The sequence below is a fragment of the Miscanthus floridulus genome, chromosome 16 (genome assembly GCF_019320115.1).
Source record: "Miscanthus floridulus cultivar M001 chromosome 16, ASM1932011v1, whole genome shotgun sequence".
In the NCBI taxonomy this organism is placed as follows: domain Eukaryota; kingdom Viridiplantae; phylum Streptophyta; class Magnoliopsida; order Poales; family Poaceae; genus Miscanthus; species Miscanthus floridulus.
In genome coordinates, this window is record NC_089595.1 from 66,304,609 (window position 1) to 66,309,938 (window position 5,330).

A 5,330-nucleotide genomic window follows, 5' to 3' on the forward strand; every position below is an offset into this window, starting at 1 on the left:
ACAGAGAAAGAGTTTGAGGATTAGCAATGTCAACATCCAGGAGCAAGCTTCTAAACTCAAGGCCAAAAGGAATGAAATCACAGAAATGGAGTATTCTGCTGAAGGGGGCGGAAAAGAGATGGGCTTCGAAGACGGCGGAAAGACTATCAAGAAATTTGGAGCAAAGCGGCCAAGGCTAGTTGTGTAGCACAATCACCCTTTTATCTGGTCATGTCTTTAGCGCTCTGTGTAGCGTTCTTTTGGGATGTAATCTTCGTTGTTTTATGTCATCACGTCTGCTAAGAACTGTTGATCTAGAGGGTTCGCTTTACTTCGTTTTAGAGGGTCTGTCTGAATTGTCGCTTAGAAGGCTGTGCCTTGGGCACTCTCAACCTGATATTTGTAAAGCTGGTATCCCAGCAAAACCTTCTATTGCTTTATATAAAGCGGGACCAATGGTCTTTGGTCTAAAAAAAAAGCTCGCCCGACGGCGTCTCCGTCCCTGTCCCCGTGCCATGGCCGGAGCCGAGCTTGCCTGCCGGCATCCCCATCCCCGTCCCCGTCCCCACGCCATGGCTGGAGCCAAGCTGTCGTCGAGCTCGTACATGGAGCAGGCGAAACGCCTCCTAGTACGCCCCGCCGTGCCGTAGAGCTTCCCACCGTGGCTCAGCTGCCCAGCTCGCCCTCTATCGGCCCCTCATTTTGAGAGTGCTAGGTGTATACTTGCGTCACGATCACGCACAAGTATGCACAATTTAACCGAAATGGCACACAGATTTTTAATAAAAAGTTCCAAGCTTCATTGATATCTAAAAAAGGTAGAGCCTTACAACGGTGATCCGAAGGGCATATTTATGGGTTACATAACTAGCGGAAGGCTACTGCCGTGAAGCGGCATTTTATTACATCATGGTGGTCTCTAGTACGATAGTATTATACAACGTAGCGATATCCTAATCCACAGGCAAGCTCGAGCGCGGTCAAAACCCTAGCTTCGATGTCTTCTTCCTATGATCGAAACCGTCACATAACTCCTAATCCTCGTGGTACGCTTCCTCGTCGAAGTCTTGGTACACAGTTTCATTACACATAAAAGTAAATCTAATCATACTATCCTATCCGAGCATCTGCCCATTCCAATGACGTGGCTATTCGAATAGATTTAATGAACTCTGCAGAGGTGTACAAATTTGCCTACACGATAGGCACAATCCCTTCCGTGATCAGCGGACAAAATAGGCCTAACGAGACCCCGTACCCGAATGTACGTGACCTTAGATGTCCATATAATTCTACCACGACTTCTCGGGGGTTGAAAAACACACTAATCTCGCGAGGATACCTAATCGTCCCATCTCATAATCCCGGATGGTACCACATCATCCCATCATACCATCTCGGATGATACCTATTCATCCCAACATAACAGTGCCGATGATACCTAATCATCATATTAACAATAAAATGGGCTCGAACACGGCCAACATAAACAATAATATGGGCTCGAGTGCGGCAAAAAATCCAAGGGCTTAACGTGGAGGATCACATAGCAACCACGCCAACTGGGCCATGGAAGATCACATAGCATCCGTGCCTACTCCTGATATTCCGTTACCAACACCGGCCTCCTAGTAGAAACTATACTTCGATCTAACAAGGTGTGGGATCAAGTCTACCCATATAGACATGTGGCTATACGTAATATCTCACTAAGCGTGATAGACTACGAACCGTTCCTTATGTGACTGAGGTGAGTATCTCCCCACAGGATCCCTCTCCAGGAGATCCTGCCATGATAATCTACCTCCATAGATTACCACCACTCGCCCCCTGTCAGAGTTTAGTTCCAAATTTTCTAATTTTATGTACCACAAATTATTATCCCTAAGTTCATTCATATCATGGATCTCACAAAATAGCAAGATAACCATCTATCTTAATTCAACATAAATCATATAATATTACCCGAGCTTATATTCCAGGATAATAATTAATCAAGTTTATGCATTTGATAATAATTAAAGCAAGATGGTAGAAGGGAGGGGAGCTAGGACTTGCCTTCGTTGTTGTCTCCTTCTGGCATGTCTACATAGTCTGGGTCCCCGTTCACCTGGTAGTCACCATCGTTTGGCAGGCATAGCTACCGAATGAAACTACCGCCAAAATAAAAGGGCAAAAGCAAACATAGAACAATATGCAGGTGAAATGCATAGAGCTAGATTTTAGATGAATTTTAGAAGTGGTTTCATGCGAAAAGAAGTTAGGATGTAAAAGTTATACATTTTAGAAATTTAACCTATAGTCGATTAATTAGGTGGAATTTTGTATGCATTTTCTGGAACATGAAAATATATGCAAACTGCATGATTAATTTCTTTATTGCATCTAGTTTATTTATAAATTTTCTAGGAATTTTTCTATGTTAGGAAAATAGATTTCTAACCCTCTGTGTACATTACTCGGGTGCACCTAGCATTTTTAGATAGTGCACCTGGTGTTGTGTGTGTGCGCGTGGCGTGTGTGGCTGACGGGTGGGGCCGTGGTGGTGACGGCGTTATGGCCACGGGCCTGCACGTTAGAGGAAGGAAAGGGGAGGGGGAGGGTAACGGATGGGAACGACCGTTAATAAAACGGCGTCACTGTCCGGTCCCACATGGCAGCGAGGGGGGAGAGGGAGAGGGGAAACGGCGGTCGGACAGGTTGCCCTCCCGACACTGGGAAACAGGGGAGGGGGCTTGGGTTCACCAGAGCAGGTTACATCGATGAGGCTAAGCCCTGGTGCAGGTGGTGAGGTGGTGGACGGGGCTTGGGAGACCAAGCCACGGCCGTCGGTGGTGATCTGGGTGCCGGGGGAAGACTATGGTGGCGGTGGCGGCTCACTGGAGGAAACACGGCGGCGTCGAGCGGTGAACATGGCCTTAGAGGCCCTAATCAATCTACTTAGATACGTGTACGTGAGTGCAGGTGAGTGGCGAGTGGAATGGTGACAGTGTGGTGCTTAGCCAAGCCCTGCCCGTGGTGGTGGTCGGCCATGGCGGTTCGGTGGAGCGAGGTGCACGATGGCAGCGCAACATAGAGCGATTCATGGTCATCTAGCTACATCAGAAGGTAAAGGGGAGGCTCTAGGACTCACATGCCTCACTAATTTGCCCGTGACATAGCAGAGAAGGAGAAGGGGGAAAACGGCTCGAATGGCAACGGCGGCTCCCGATTTGGGGAAGAATGAGACTAGCTCGGTAGGGAAGTGGAGAGGAAGATGAGGTGTTCTAGCTCCTAGCAGAGCTCAGAGTGAGGAGGGCAAGGGCGGAGCGTTACCAACCGAGCCTATTTATAGGCCGTCAATGGCGGTCGGCCAGCGAGATATTTTCCTGCCGCACGCACCGCCATTGCGTGCGCACGTGCTCAAATTGGCTAGGTCAGTTCACCACAGTGCGTCCTTATCCATGCGTGTGGTGGAGGTTACTTGGCAGCTACCCATGGTGGTGTTGGTGGGGAGCAGCCATGGTGCCGCGTGTCGATGGTGCCACAGTGAGAGGGAGAGAGGAGGGAAGGAGCGTCCGTGGGGCTAGGAAGGTTCACAAGAGCGCGGTCGATCTTATCCACTTGATGCTGGGTGGGTGGAGCACGGTCATGGCGGGTGCCATGGCGCGGTATTCCCATCATCTAGAGGTAGACGACGGTGATGACACGCAAGCCCCGTCCGTCAATGAGTGGAAGAGAGGGGAGGGCGCTGGAGCGTGCGGGATGGGCCGGGTCACGATGTTGGGCCGGCCCATTGCGGAGGGAAGGAAGAGGGAGGAGGGAGGGCTGCTGCTACTGCGGGCCGAGAAAGGAAGGGAGGGAGGAATGAGCCCAAGTGGCTTTTTTCATTTTCCAATTCTTTTTCCATTTCCTAGATTTGTTATGCATTTGTTTTGAATGCATTTGAATTCAAATTTGAATATGCATGCATGTAGGGTGTACCACCATATGTTCCAATCAAGCAAACATCCACTCAGACAATTCCACACATTAAGTTTATTCCTATGTGAACCTATTTCTACTAACTAACACCTATGCTAGTTGTATATATTAGTTCCTATGCAAAGTTTTAAAAAGTTCAAATTTTTAGTGATTTTTAGATTAGGTCAAAATTCAGGGTGTTACACCCTTGGCCTCTGGCTCATTGTGCTGCTGAACATTGGCGTCAATGATGTCCCGCTACACTGCCCCATCATCTGCAAGAGCACGAGCTACTGCTGCTAGTGCTGCATGGCGCCGACATACCACTACGAGCGCTCCGCCTTGGCCCGGTCGACGTCGGACTCCGACAGCTTGCCGGGTTGCACGACCACCAACGTGTACTGCGCTAGGAAGTTGCCACAGTTCAGGTCTAGCCCTATCGAAGTTAGCGGCGTCAGGCTTGGGCGTGTGGAAGGTGTGGCAGCGCTTCTGTTGGTGGTTCTTAACTCCTAAAAATAACCGCCAATACTTACATGAAATTTGCTCAAATGAACACCAAACTTAGTGATAGGGTTTATAACTAACGAATTCTATGAGTTTTGGTGTTTGACCATTTGTAGGAGGGCATTTGTGGAAATACACATAAAGGACTAAGAATGTGCAAAGAAATGGAGCATAAACACCATTCTACACAAGCCCAAGGGAGAGAGGCCCAATCACCAGAAGCATCAGGGCCCATACGATAGGAGAACAAAGACAAACCCGAATGAAATTACCTCATCTCTGCACAAAACCAACACAGGCCCACTCTAGAAGATCAAAGAAGACACCCTGACAAAGTTGGACTCAAGGTGGCCCAACAGGGGTGCGGCCGCACCCATGCTGGTGTGCCTCAGGCCCAACCTTCTCTAGGCAGTTCATACTGCCTCTCTTTGGTCGATCAAGTGGGGATGGCGGTAAATTCATTGCTGAAGAGGCGGTTTGTTCTTTCCATAGGGGGATATCAAGGGAATATTCCAAAGAACCTCACCCCACCTCTCCACCTATAAAAGGAGGGCCTCTCCCCCTCATGAAAACAACACACAAGTGAAGAAGAGCAAAGCAAGAGCAAGAGCATCACCACCCCATGGGCTTAGGCCCTAGCTAGCTCTAGCAAATTAGTAGGGAGACATGTGAGGGAGAGTTCAGGGAAGAAGTGTCGGGCTTGTCGGTAACCTTCCCGCACTTGTACCTCGACGAACACCGGCTTTGTACCTCGACGGGTATCTTAGTAAGTGTTTCATGGTCTTTGAGTAGTTAAGCTACACTTTTACTTGTTTGCAGGTTCGCTGTCCGTCCTCATGGCGGATACTCTAGTAGAGTGCTCCCAATAAAGATGGATCACCCTAATCGACACTAGAGTAGTAGTC